Consider the following 15,628-nt stretch of genomic DNA (forward strand, 5'->3'; position numbering starts at 1 on the left):
GCGATGCTGACGCAGTCTGAATACGTACAGTACGCACGATGGGAACCAGTTGATTGAGGGATCCGCTGGAAATATCTGCGTCTGCGTTTCGAGAACTGCGATGACTGAGATATGCAGACGATTAACAGTGATAGAACAAGAAATGTAGCTGACGCCACCGTTCGGACAAGCAGACTGTCTTCGTCAGGGTAGCAACTTCTGCAAGGAATCACTGCCCTGACGAAGACGCGTCGCCGTGCTTAAACTTTGGCTTGAGCTACATGTCCTTGTTCTAGCACTGTTAAGCCCTTCAAGACTCCATCTTCCTGCTAACCAGTGCCTTACACAGGGAACTACGAAAGTGACGGTGGTACACGTATCAGGTAAAGGTGCTATTCTAGTATGTGTCATGTATTGAAATGTGACGGGGTAGGCTTTAACAATGCCACTGCTGACTACGAGCTGCTACACAATGTGTATATCGCGGCCATCTCAGAGTTATGTTACCACGGTGCCCTACGTGCTCTCTGAGTAGATCACTTACTCTATGCCTTTGTGTTCAATGTCAGTACCGTCTCTGTGCGGATCAGACAAAGGTTGCGATTTCAGCACAGAAAGCGAAAAGGTAATGGAAACGCAGGGATGCTAACTGGACTTCGGCCATTGTGCCACCGTACTCGTGAGGAAGGGGAGTTAGGCATAAAAAGAGGTAGCACAAGACTACGATGGGCAGCGTTTCTGCAGTGGGGCATTTCAGGTACTCTAGAAGAGCGTCAAAGCAAAACAGTGACTTTTATTGGTGTTCGCCTAAGTGGCCCTTTTGTGAAACGCTTTATTTTTCAATGACAGCGGGCAGTCGATAACGTCGGCGACATTCTCGCGTTTCCGCGGCGTAACCATCAACGTGGCGAACCATTGGAGTGGTTAGAATCTCCTCCGCTAGTTTATCTAATCAGGGCAAATGATATCCTGGAAAGTGAGCGGTCGAATATACTACCTTCGTATTCTACCACAGTGCGTATCAAAGCAAGGAGCGTGTACGACAGACATGAGCAGATTCAAAGCAGAAGCAGACATGAGCAGAAGTCAAAGACTGCGTTCGTTGGTTATGCATCGCTGAAAGTACAGGGTATAACGAACGGGGGCGACCGGGCAGCTTTCTGCAGCGAGGGGAAGCACCGGCGTTCTGTCGCAATGGCGCGTCGAATAAATGATGTGATGCGCTGTCACGTGCTGCAACAACCATTCCAGTGTAAAAGAATATAAGCTAAAGGCGAAAGGAATGGAATTCGGCGTTTTTTTAAGCATTATCCAAGGTATGCACATGCGTGTGCGTTAAAGGCAGATAACTTTCGGAACAGCGACGCGATGGATCTCCATGTATCAACTTGTGTGGATCAACTTGCTTTTGCTACTTACATGTACAAGGCTTGTTACTGACAGTCTTGAGCAGGCACGTGAACGACCAGTGATTTAACTAGGCGTATTTTTTCCCTTGAAAGCCGGTGGGATCGCGGTCTTACACATATTGTTCACTGGTTTTCCAAGCAGGTCCCTGTGTACAGATGTATCGCCTTGTGTTGATAAAATAAGCGCTAATATCAGTTCTAGCTTGCACGGGTCGCTGCATAATATGTCATTTGGAACCGCGACGTGCAAATGACGCTCCACTTTACAATGTTTTCGTGCTGCAGGTCTGCCGTCAGAACGTTTCGACGACTGCAATTTGGCTGGTAAATGACAGTGGTAAATGCGAGTGATAAATGAGAGTGATAAATGAATATTGCGTACGTCTTTTTAAAAAGTAATAATTTTTTAAAAATGCCTGAACCATAAGAACGCTGAATCTGCAATCTAGGGTAGGTACATAAGCTTCCTGCTATAAAACAGCGTTAGCAACAAATCAAGGTAGCCCGAGGCATTACCGTAGAGCTTATCTTTCTAAAAGTACGAGAGGTTTAATTTTGTAGGCGGGGCCACCGGAAAATATTGCGCAGCCGAATTTTAATATGGGCCGAACATGCATTTTGTATATCACCAGTAAGGTATCCCTGCGTAGTTCACAGCGATGGTGGATGCGCCGGCGGAGCATAGCTACGGCACGTTCTGCCTTTGTTTTAATATGTTCAATGTGACTGCGCCAGGTGAGCTTGCCATCGTAAATAGCACCAAGGTACTTGGCTTCGTCAACCTGAGGAATGATTTCCTGTCAGTATTGTAAATATATATGCACCTGTGCAGTTAATGCGAATACTAATGCCTCACTTTGGTAATATTTAACGACATACATAACCCCTCTAGCTCCAGCACTCCTAAGTAATTCTGCAACGACTGTTGTAGTGAATGTATATTATTTGCGGATGTAAAACATGCGATATCGTCCGCGTAAACATAAGCATGTACTTCCGAATACAAAGGAATTGTGCTTAGTAAAATATTAAATAATATAAGGGAAAGAACGGAATCCTGTTGTACACCTCTTGTCTGCTTGTGTTTGGGCGTCGAACTACCGTGTTGGCAACAATAAAGCTCTATCCCGTATAAATTCATAGATCTATGCGGTTACATATTTTGGGAAATTCGTAGACTGAAGTTTACCGAATAGAATACAATGTGTGGTCGTGATGCCGTAGCTGTCGTTGCGTCTTCGTCTTTCCTTGATTCCTGGCTTGCCATCCTGCTCTCGCCGTGATGTCGTTCTCAGGCCAATGGCGTCACACTAACGCGGTTTTCATTCCATCTTCCTCATTGCGTAGTATCTCACAGTTGCGTTAATCCACAGTTTTCACGCCGGCGTCGTGATGCAGTCGTGATCCGTCCATAGCCGTCATGTCAGCTTCGTGATTTGATTCCCTTCATGCTGTCATCGTCACACAGTCTTCGTCACGCATCTATCGTCATCCTATTGTTCTCATGCTGTCGTTGTTACGCTGCAGTTGTTATGCCATCTTCATAATTTCCAAGTAGTGATTCCGCAGCCTCGTTCATCGGTGATGCGGTTATATTGGCACCGACGTCGCGGTGCCGTCGTGGCTGTTCCATCGTCATTCGAGCTTATTCGTACGATTGTGGTCATGCGTAGTCGTTACGACATTGTCGTATCGTGGTCGTTGCCACATAATAGTCTTCACGCCACAGTCGTCGCAGACTTGTAACATTGTCCCACTGCCGTCGTAGTCACGCTGCAGGTTTTATAAGACTGCCATAATTATGAAATGTCCATCCAATTGTCGCGTCGCGGTCGTAGTCATACGCGCCACATTCGTTGTTTGTCGGCGTCATTTCATTTGCGTCTGTTTCCTCGTCCCACACTCGTCCTCAAGCCGTCATGGCCATGGCAGATCCCTGCGAGCTAGTGTGAAAGCAAAGTGGTGGTAACCGCAAAGACAGTGTATATTGTATATAGCGAAATGTATATCGGATATAGCGATAGCTCATGTTTAGTTAACAGAAATCCAAGGATAAACACCAGATGGCTGTAGGACAACGACTCATACGAAGGCGGAACGGCGACGATTGCATAACGACAATAGCGTGACAACAATGGAATCGCCATGGCAAAATGACTATTTAGTGACCACGACGGAATCATGACAAATACGCAACACCGACACAATGACGACGACGACGTGACAAGACGGTATGAAAACCATAGCATGACAGCGCTGGAGAGGCGACGACAGCACGAAGACATCATGATACTGACGCCGGTATGATGGCGATGGCCTGATGAAGCAGTAATGAAGAGGACGGCATGGCGGCAATGGGATTACGATGTTAATATTACAATGGCATGACGGCCTCGGCATGTCATTTGTATGAAGATGGAGGAATGACGATGACTTTGTGACGACAACGGTAAATCGACTGCCGACTGCCGAGAAAGGATTCATGACAGTGGAATGACCACGATGGAATGGCAGTGGCCCTCTTACAACAATGCACTGACAATAAAATGATGATGACAGACTACTGACGATGGAATAATGACGACGACATGATGAGCACAGCCAGAAGTTTGCGCCGTAGTGATGACGATAAAAGAACGCACAGACTGCGGCAGAGGAATGATCAAGAAGGAATCATCACACAGGTATGATGAAATGCGTAAGGACGACACAATAACGACTATGCTGGGACAAGAGGGTATGAAAACCATAGTTGATGAATTGACGACGATTGCATGGCAACAAGGGTGCGTTGGTCTTGAAGCTGACATTCTCGCCTATGTTCATCAACTGCCTCCTTGGGCCGCCTCGCTTCGGATTGCATCCGGTGTTTGCATGCACTATACCCGGTACCGCCCACTCGTGGAAGACGGCAGTTTGCAGCTAGCAGGGATCACAATCGTACAACAACAACACAGAAATGTTCAAAAGTAGGCGTAGTGAAGATATGCGTGCCGTACTGTGGGGAGCTAATCCGCAAGACAGCAGGCAGCGAAAGAAGCGGCCAATCGATGGAAGCGGAAAAGAGAACTTCGCTATAAAAGGCAGGAAGACTATATGTGACAGTTGATTTTTCGTACTGCGTTCAAGCATAAAGAAGGCAGGCTCTAAATAACAGTAAACGTATTTTTTGGCATATCAATGAATTAGGTCTGTTTGCTACAAACCTCGAGGTAAGATCATCATCCTCGGTATACAATGCACGAGCAGACACCTGCGCACGCAGAAGAAGAGCAAGCGAAGGATGCGGTCATCAGTAACGACGCGGGCAGGCAGCGCAACATTTACTGCCACGTCTCACCGCAGTTTTACCGACAAAGCTGGAGGGGGCCCCAGCAGCGGTTCTTTCGGACTCCTCCGGGAGCAAGAACGCAGAAGCTCGGAGCTCACAGCTGAGAGCGTGGTCATCTTCGGCAACGGTACATTCCAAGGGCTCCTGGTGGCGTTCGCACAGGTAGCCATGTTTGTGTCCCACACTCTGATCACGGTCCAGGCGGTGACTGCAAAGTCATTACAGTACTGGTGCCGGCCCCCGCCCGACTACTCGTACATGTCCACGGCGCAGTGGTTCAACTCCAGCATTCTGCAGCGGCCCGACGGCAGCTATAGCCACTGCTCGCACTACGAGCGGCCCCCGACCGACTACTCGTACATGTCCACGGCGCAGTGGTTCAACTCCAGCATTCTGCAGCGGCCCGACGGCAGCTATAGCCACTGCTCGCACTACGAGCGGCCCCCGCCCGACTACTCGTACATGTCCACGGCGCAGTGGTTCAACTCCAGCATTCTGCAGCGGCCCGACGGCAGCTATAGCCACTGCTCGCACTACGAGCGGCCCCCGACCGACTACTCGTACATGTCCACGGCGCAGTGGTTCAACTCCAGCATTCTGCAGCGGCCCGACGGCAGCTATAGCCACTGCTCGCACTACGAGCGGCCCCCGACCGACTACTCGTACATGTCCACGGCGCAGTGGTTCAACTCCAGCATTCTGCAGCGGCCCGACGGCAGCTATAGCCACTGCTCGCACTACGAGCGGCCCCCGACCGACTACTCGTACATGTCCACGGCGCAGTGGTTCAACTCCAGCATTCTGCAGCGGCCCGACGGCAGCTATAGCCACTGCTCGCACTACGAGCGGCCCCCGACCGACTACTCGTACATGTCCACGGCGCAGTGGTTCAACTCCAGCATTCTGCAGCGGCCCGACGGCAGCTATAGCCACTGCTCGCACTACGAGCGGCCCCCGACCGACTACTCGTACATGTCCACGGCGCAGTGGTTCAACTCCAGCATTCTGCAGCGGCCCGACGGCAGCTATAGCCACTGCTCGCACTACGAGCGGCCCCCGACCGACTACTCGTACATGTCCACGGCGCAGTGGTTCAACTCCAGCATTCTGCAGCGGCCCGACGGCAGCTATAGCCACTGCTCGCACTACGAGCGGCCCCCGACCGACTACTCGTACATGTCCACGGCGCAGTGGTTCAACTCCAGCATTCTGCAGCGGCCCGACGGCAGCTATAGCCACTGCTCGCACTACGAGCGGCCCCCGACCGACTACTCGTACATGTCCACGGCGCAGTGGTTCAACTCCAGCATTCTGCAGCGGCCCGACGGCAGCTATAGCCACTGCTCGCACTACGAGCGGCCCCCGACCGACTACTCGTACATGTCCACGGCGCAGTGGTTCAACTCCAGCATTCTGCAGCGGCCCGACGGCAGCTATAGCCACTGCTCGCACTACGAGCGGCCCCCGACCGACTACTCGTACATGTCCACGGCGCAGTGGTTCAACTCCAGCATTCTGCAGCGGCCCGACGGCAGCTATAGCCACTGCTCGCACTACGAGCGGCCCCCGACCGACTACTCGTACATGTCCACGGCGCAGTGGTTCAACTCCAGCATTCTGCAGCGGCCCGACGGCAGCTATAGCCACTGCTCGCACTACGAGCGGCCCCCGACCGACTACTCGTACATGTCCACGGCGCAGTGGTTCAACTCCAGCATTCTGCAGCGGCCCGACGGCAGCTATAGCCACTGCTCGCACTACGAGCGGCCCCCGACCGACTACTCGTACATGTCCACGGCGCAGTGGTTCAACTCCAGCATTCTGCAGCGGCCCGACGGCAGCTATAGCCACTGCTCGCACTACGAGCGGCCCCCGACCGACTACTCGTACATGTCCACGGCGCAGTGGTTCAACTCCAGCATTCTGCAGCGGCCCGACGGCAGCTATAGCCACTGCTCGCACTACGAGCGGCCCCCGCCCGACTACTCGTACATGTCCACGGCGCAGTGGTTCAACTCCAGCATTCTGCAGCGGCCCGACGGCAGCTATAGCCACTGCTCGCACTACGAGCGGCCCCCGACCGACTACTCGTACATGTCCACGGCGCAGTGGTTCAACTCCAGCATTCTGCAGCGGCCCGACGGCAGCTATAGCCACTGCTCGCACTACGAGCGGCCCCCGACCGACTACTCGTACATGTCCACGGCGCAGTGGTTCAACTCCAGCATTCTGCAGCGGCCCGACGGCAGCTATAGCCACTGCTCGCACTACGAGCGGCCCCCGACCGACTACTCGTACATGTCCACGGCGCAGTGGTTCAACTCCAGCATTCTGCAGCGGCCCGACGGCAGCTATAGCCACTGCTCGCACTACGAGCGGCCCCCGACCGACTACTCGTACATGTCCACGGCGCAGTGGTTCAACTCCAGCATTCTGCAGCGGCCCGACGGCAGCTATAGCCACTGCTCGCACTACGAGCGGCCCCCGACCGACTACTCGTACATGTCCACGGCGCAGTGGTTCAACTCCAGCATTCTGCAGCGGCCCGACGGCAGCTATAGCCACTGCTCGCACTACGAGCGGCCCCCGACCGACTACTCGTACATGTCCACGGCGCAGTGGTTCAACTCCAGCATTCTGCAGCGGCCCGACGGCAGCTATAGCCACTGCTCGCACTACGAGCGGCCCCCGACCGACTACTCGTACATGTCCACGGCGCAGTGGTTCAACTCCAGCATTCTGCAGCGGCCCGACGGCAGCTATAGCCACTGCTCGCACTACGAGCGGCCCCCGACCGACTACTCGTACATGTCCACGGCGCAGTGGTTCAACTCCAGCATTCTGCAGCGGCCCGACGGCAGCTATAGCCACTGCTCGCACTACGAGCGGCCCCCGACCGACTACTCGTACATGTCCACGGCGCAGTGGTTCAACTCCAGCATTCTGCAGCGGCCCGACGGCAGCTATAGCCACTGCTCGCACTACGAGCGGCCCCCGACCGACTACTCGTACATGTCCACGGCGCAGTGGTTCAACTCCAGCATTCTGCAGCGGCCCGACGGCAGCTATAGCCACTGCTCGCACTACGAGCGGCCCCCGACCGACTACTCGTACATGTCCACGGCGCAGTGGTTCAACTCCAGCATTCTGCAGCGGCGCGACGGCAGCTATAGCCACTGCTCGCACTACGAGCGGCCCCGATTACCGGGTTCCATGTCTAGACCCACCGAGGTGCCCTGCAAACACTGGAACTACAACATGACCTCAAATGGCCACACCGTAGTTGAAGAGTGGAACTTGGTCTGCGATCGCACCTGGCTCTTAGCGCTCGCCCGTGCCATCTTCATGTGCGGGAGAGTCGTGTGCGTGCCTCTCATGGGGCTCGCCTGTGACAGGTACGGTCAGCGACCTGTGCTGCACGCGTCGGTGGCCGTACTCTACTGCTCCTGCGTGGCTCAGTGCTTCACCTCAACACTGGGCACTTACGTCGGGCTAGGCTTCTTGCAGTCAGCGTCCTCAAGTGTCCTGGAGCTCACCACTAGCATCCTGCTGTTCGAGTCAACGCCTATCCGTAAAGGGGAGGAGTTTGTCGCACTCGCGGCGAGCGTCCCGGTGGTGCTCGCTCCAGTCTACTATACAGCGGGGGCCTCGTTAGCGGGCTACTGGAGAATCCTGCACCTGGCCCTGGTGGCGCCGTTATTGTTACTAATCGTTGTATACCTGGCTGGGGAGTCCCTGGACTGGCTCACCGCCAGCGGCAAGTTCGAAGACGCCGAGCGGGCCGCACTCTGTGCAGGAGCACTGAACCACGAGGAGCCTGAGGTTGTTAAAGTACGGTTGGCCGTAATCACGGCGGGACTAGCAGGCTCTGCCGAGCGACCAACGAGACCCGGAAGCCTCGGCTTCTACGCCCTTTTCAGCGGAGCCGGACGCTACGTGTATTTCATCACTTTCGGCTGTTGGTTCACCATGCACGTCGGCTACTTCAGCCTTCCGGTTGATCAAGTCGGCCGGCAGCTTCAAGAGCTCACGTGGACCGCACTGTCCCTCAACATGCTCGCAATGTCGTCAACGTATTTCATCACTAAGAGCTGTGGTTACCGTGCCCCGCTCGTCGTGCTGTCGCACTGGTGCGCAGCTACGGTGGCAGCACAATTAGTTATGACCGGCTACGGTCTGATGGTTCCATTGGCGTGGGCATTCACCCTGTCATACTTGATCTTCAACTTGTCCTACGTCTTCCTTTGCATCCATACCGTGGAAATTTTCCACACGCGAATGAGGAGCATGGGCTTTTCTTTCGCCTTCGTGTGCGGCTCCCTGGGCGCTGTGATGGGGGCACTCGTGAAGCACATGGAAAGGGTGCTGCCATTACATCTAAAGCTCATCCCGAGAGGAGTGATAGCGGTGACCATCGCAAGTTTATACATGGGTCTCGTCCTTGTACCAACGGATGCGGAAGAGGAATGGACTGTGGTTCCCAGAGAAATGGCTTTCGCACGCAAACGATCAAGCTCGCACGTTTCGCTGTGCGAAGAAAGTGAGCAACGGCGGCAGTCGGTGCGCGTTGGCGAAACGTCTAAAAGTTTTCAACGTAGACCGAGAGTACCGCCCATTTAGATTGTTCCACATCTGCCACCAACCATTTATTTGGCATGGAGAGCGTCTTCGTTTCTCGTAGCTATTTGTGCAGTAAACGTGCGTAGATATGGTTTGCATTTTGCAGTTTGGAATATATATTTGCACCAATACAGTTATGAGGGACGAACTTTCAGCTCGCCGGAAACGCGATATAGGTCTTTTGGAAGGCAGTACTTTTCTTTTTTACGTGGCCTTTTGATGCGAGGGATTGCCGCTTCGTATGTAGGTTGGGCAATAGGGTGTGCTACACTCCTACAAGTTTAACCAGTTCTTTACGGAAATCTTGTATTTTTTCTGATGCTAAAGTACGAATTATTTCAAGCCTTTGGATGCGCTGTCGCGTCGTTTTGAAGAGTGGCGTTTGGTAAGTTGCCCTAGCTCGTGCCTGTACACTCCATAAAACGTTTGCGTTGGTTTGCTCTGGGGCGGATGACAGCCAGTGAGTTGACATTTGTGGAATGTTACTTAACTCCACATCCGCCCAGAACCACACAAAACCGAGAACGCTCATAGGGCGACCGGTACGAGCCTAGCGAGCTAGTGATGATGATACCACAGATTCGCCCCCCCCCCTCCCCCTATACATGCAAACGCGCTGGAGGACAGTGCTGTCACATTGAGCGCCGCAGAGGTTCAGTTCGCGGAGTTGGAGAATCATCTTTATGTTCTTCTCAAAATCCTTCACGGGGTGTTACGCTGTGGGTGTCGCACAATTCTGGAGCCGAAGTATTCCGACGTCGCCATTGGTCATGAGGCCGCCGTTCTGTTCCTTGATCTGCGTCCACTGTGACCAAGCGCTTTCCTTGTAAATCGCGCACGACACCAAGTATCCATTTGTTTCCTTGGACGTTCGGTGCATGGCTCGGCGTTTGCTGCTGCGGTGGTCGATGTGATGCAGTCGAGCTTTTCCCTTATTCGATATTCCAGCAAGACCTGTGCCGGTGACGAATTCCTTCAATAGTGAGCAAACATAACGAATCAAAAAATTATCAGGCCTGCGCGGCAGAGGCAGCACAGTCACAGCGTAAACTGGAGGAGCGCCTCCATAGCAGCTCCATTTTCGGCACTACGCACTAGAGGGTCCGTACCTCGCGAGGAGGCGTTGTAAAGTGCACCTAAGGGCATACACAGGTGTCACGAGTACGCGGCGCACATGTCACATCCATTGACCCGCGGTAATATACGGCGCTGTTGATGATGATGATCATTTAGTTATTTCCCCTTTGAAAAGAGGCGGTGACAAATATTCAGCTCGCCTGCTTTTGTTGACCAGGTCCAGCTACATGAAACGTGCAGCTGCTACATGCAAGTTCACATGTCGATGCTACGCGGCGCGCATCTCACATCCTGTGACAAGTGGCACGATGCGATGCAAACGATGACAATAATGATAATGATGACGACGATTTATTGACATCCCCTCTCAAACGGGGCAGCGACAAACAGTTAACTAGCCTGCTTGATTTAATCAGTTACAAAGTACGTATTTTTCATTTTAGGATTTCTTATATAGATCTCCTTGGTCTTCTTTTTATTTAAGGTGTAGTCATGCGTGACGTGAAGCTGATGAGGTAGCTTACGTCGACGCAGCGTGCGGTAGACATGGGGCTGCAGTCTCGGCTGTCGTAGACGGTGCCGGAATACCCAAAATCACGGCCTCTTCACGCGCTAGAGAAGTTCGCTGTAGAAGTCGCAATAGCGCTCGCTTGCACTGGTACACAGGCGAACATAATCATTAGTGATCGCAAAACAGCTATTCGGAATCTTTGTAAAGGAAGAATATCGGAGGAAGCTAGACGCATACTCCTAGGTAACCCAATGAATAGAAAAATATCCATTATATGTTATACCCGCGCACGAATCTGTCCCAGGCAATGAGGCTGCACACGAGCTGGCACCAGCTCTCTACCACCGGGCGGCTGCGGAACAGCCCCAAGACGAGGAAATGAAAGATAGTGTAATCACATATAATGAAATCACTGAACTTTACAAACTTGAAAGGAGAAACCTCCCGCCTCCAACCTCCCGCCTCCAAGGCGCGCATATGAAGGCGATTGGAAGCTGGTAATTACCTCTGCCCATTTTTGGTCTATCTTACGCAGACAGGGGACGAAAATGACGCCAAATGCGGAGACTGCGGCGATAGGCGCCGTCGCTACTCAGTGGCTATGGTGTTGGGCTGCTTAGCACGAGGTCGCGGGATCGGATCCCGGCCCGGCGGCCGCATTTCGATGGGGGCGAAATGCGAAAACATATGTGTGCTTAAATTTAGGCGCCCGTTAAAGAACCCCAGGTGGTCGAAATTTCCGCAGTCCTCCACTACGGCGTGCCTCCTAATCATAAAGTGGTTTTGGCACCTAAAACCCAACAACAACAACAACAACAACAACAACAACAACAACAACAACAATAATAATAATAATAATAATAATAATAATAATAATAATAATGTGGGAATGTGCCGGTTCCCCATGGATCAGCCAAAACATAGATAGTAGAGAAGCCTGGGAGGTCTGGCTGCGGAGCGAAGAACCGAACGTCCAGCAGAAAGCCATCCGTATGAAGGCTGAGGGCGTGAAGAAGCGACTTCGCTAGTCCTTAGCCTGCGGGAAAATCCCCGATGCCCCCTCGGCCTGTGTGCCGGGCCCTGGCTGAGACAGCCCCTTTTCAGTGGAAATAAAAGTTTTCCATTCATTCATTCATTCATTCATTCATTCATTCATTCATTCATTCATTCATTCCAGAGAACGTACGTTTACAGGGCTCAGTGGTGCTGATCGAGCAGTGCAATGCAACGTTGCATGATTGTGTGAGGGGGATGTCTGCGGAATTCAACAGCCAGTGCTCGATCTGGGTTTCCGGAGGCGTGGTAAAACGTGAAGTCGTCTTCAGCGTTGTTGCTGTAAAGGCCATCAAGCGAAGTGGCTCTCCTAGTGAGGATCTTCGCGGTGAAGCTGCCGGGTCGCATTTTCAGCTGACCGCACGTGAGGTTGCTCCTGTAGAAGCTGTCGTGGCTTTTTTTCGGCAGCTTGCACTTGGCGGTCTCGGCGGCGATGTCGTTCTGCGTCCTTTTCTCGAGAACGAACTAAGCTCTTTGCTCGGCTTTGGCGAGGACCTGCGACTTGTGATCCTATCTGCACAGGGGTCTGCTGAGCCCGACGTTTCAAAGTTTCGAAGTTAATTGCTTCAAGGTGGTTGCATGTTTTGATAGATATGAAACACAAAAGGCGCTCCCATAGTTAAAAACCGTATTGCACCTCCGACTGGTTGTAGCTGCGCGCGTAGCTATACGAGTCGCTTCTTCAGCAGCGCTCCGTGCCTTGTTACAAGGCGCCGTAACGCATTGCAAAGAGGTAACACTGGTAGCGAAATTACGCGGCGCACATGTCACATCTCTTGATGCGTGTCACGGTACGATGCAAGTAGAAACTGGAGGGTACAAAGCACTCAGTCCGCAGGAACAGTTACAAGAACGGAATAAGGACGGATGAAAAATATGTCCCCTTTACAGCCGAAATTTAATTCATTTACTCTTGCTAAGTGCAACAGAGCTTAGTGCTTGCAGTGAAAAAAAGGTGCGAAAATTCTGAAAATTGTCAGCTAACGCGTGAGCATTGTTCCGCTCGTCGGTGACTTCGTTTTGCTTAGTTTTGATTACTTGCTATTCCTAGCTAATGCGCGTCTTCACATGGCATTTCCGGTGGCAAAGAATGCTTAAGATTTAGTAGACTGTTCAGATTTTCTCGCCGCGATGCCACGTCCCCCTCGTGACTTCGCCTCGATGTCGCTCTCGCAAGCCTTTGTTATGCACGCGTCTTAGTCCACGCAAGCTCTTGCCTGCGTTCTGACTGCTCAATGGTAAGGCCTATTGAAAACGCGCCATGCTTCTCAACGCGCTCGCTTGCCCACTAGGTGTTCGTAACTTCAAGGACGCTCAGCAGCGTTCAACTGGACATTGGTCAAGCCCAAAAGCTCAAGTCGGCCCAAACCGAATTCCAAATTGGCCCACCCCCAAATTAATGTTTGCCCGTTCTTAAAGTTGGACCACCCTCAAATTTCAAGTTCGCCAATCCCTAAATTTCAGTTGGCCCGCCCCCACATTTCAACATGGCCCACCCACAAATTTCATTTGGCCCTCGTTCATATTTCAAGTTGCCAAACCCCAAAATTTAATTTGGCCCTTGTCCAAATTTCAAGTTGGCCCACCCCCAAATTTTAAGTTGGCCTGCCCCTTAATTTAACTCGGCCCACCCAACATTTCAAGTTGGGCCACACTCAAATTTCAGTTGGACCACATCCAAACTTCCAAGTTGACCTAGTACCAAATTTCAACTTGGCCCACCCCGAAATTTCAATTGGCCCACCCCTACTATAATCTTCCCCATGCAGTTTCTTAGGAGCCTTATGTATCTCTATGTGTATTCGTCATTTATGTATGTTTTCTTGCTTGAAATTGTTGCGTATCGCTTAAAAGCTACCAATCATCTACATTTACACTACCATAACGATTAAATGAATTAACTTTGCAAATTGCGCATTTTTCAGCAGATACGAGGCATTACACTTATTGCGTAACATGGCTGCGGAGGTCGCCAAAGATGGCTTACGCATTAATAAGACACCTGTGTTTAATTTCGTTTCATTCTGGCGGTGATACTGGATACTCCTTGCAGATTATGTGGTCCATGAATAGACAAGCGTTTAGAGCACTTTATGAATGAGGACATGCATGGTTAGTACGACGTGGTCTAAGAAAATGTCCACTGAGATTTTATCGCTGAACGTAAACAAATCTCCATAGAAGCAAAGCAAATCGATGGTGGGCTCATTCATCAAATCACCAGCAAGAACAAAAAAAGACGCTTAAGCGATTCATCCGGCTCTAAACTTATCTAATGCTATAGCACAAACTGCCACAAGCGCTATCAGTTGTAGTGCGAAGCTTGTGGAATCATTTGCAAGACCGGCACGACGACGAGGACGATGACGGCACGAAGACCACGCGCGCGGCTTTTTCTAACGGAACGGACGAACGGCATCTTAAACGCCATGTTGCAAGACCACCTAAGCAGCCTAGAAACAAACGTTATCATTGCAACAGATGCCTCACAGTGCGAGGAAAAAGCTGGCATTGGAATATTTTCTCCTGCACTCGACTGGTCTTTTTCTTTAAGATTGCCTGATTTTGTGCCTATTTTTCTGGCCGAGTTGTTAGCAGTAATCCTAGCTTTACGCAAATTAGACCCGATTATTACAACGACTGCCATTCTGACTGATTCCCTTTCAGTATGCTCTTGCCTTACCGCTACTAATGAGTCACCCATGCTAAAACTATTCCACTTACTAGTTCCAGCCCATGTGCAATGTGTTCATTTGATTTGGGTGCCAGGGCATAAAGGTTTGTTTTTTAATGAAACTGCTGATTCACTGGCAAATGCATCACTATCCGGCCCTGTTCTTCCTATTCTACCAGTGACAGCACAGATCACGGCGGCAAGATTTCGGATGCGATCAATAAGATTAGCTTTATCAAACCCACATTTGACTGCTTCTCCAGAGTATAAGCACCTGGCATTTCCCTGGCATAGCGAATCCTGTGACACAAAGATGCTTGAGGTCTGCCTCACCAAATTACGCTGCCGCGTACCCTCGCTGAATTTATATTTACACAGGTCGGGTTTGGTTCCCTCCCCCCTCTGCTCTTTTTGTTATGAGGAAGAGTCGATACACCACTTTCTTCTATCTTGTCGCCGCTTTACTGCGGTTAGAAAAAGATGGTTGGAAATACCTTTTCGAAGAATTGGCCTGGACTTGACAGAACCTTCAATTCTTTCGTTCGGAGCGTCCACTTTGGGATTCAGCCACAGGGATGCATGCTTCGCTGTCCGATCATTTCTTACGGAATCTAAACGAATGCCCTGCTAAATTCCTTTCTTTTTCTTTTTACTTTTAAATTATTTATTACCCATTCAATATGACCTTCCTGATTTTATTTAGCAGGTAATTAAGCGCTATTCAATACTATTTCAATAGCTATTAGGAAATTTATGCTCCATAATAATTTCGAATAATCCACCCATTTCTTGGCCAATCCCCCAACGTGGGTAGGAGCCACACGCATCGCAGGCTACAACAACAACAACAACAACAACAACAACGGACGAACGAAGAAAGCAGCTCAGTTTCACGCTCCTACTGCTGTCGCAATAAAATGCGAAGTCAGGAAAGTATGTGTTCAAGCAACAGGCATTTATCGTAAAATTGCAGC

The sequence above is a fragment of the Dermacentor andersoni genome, chromosome 10, assembly GCF_023375885.2.
Source record: "Dermacentor andersoni chromosome 10, qqDerAnde1_hic_scaffold, whole genome shotgun sequence".
Taxonomy (NCBI): Eukaryota; Metazoa; Arthropoda; class Arachnida; order Ixodida; family Ixodidae; genus Dermacentor; species Dermacentor andersoni.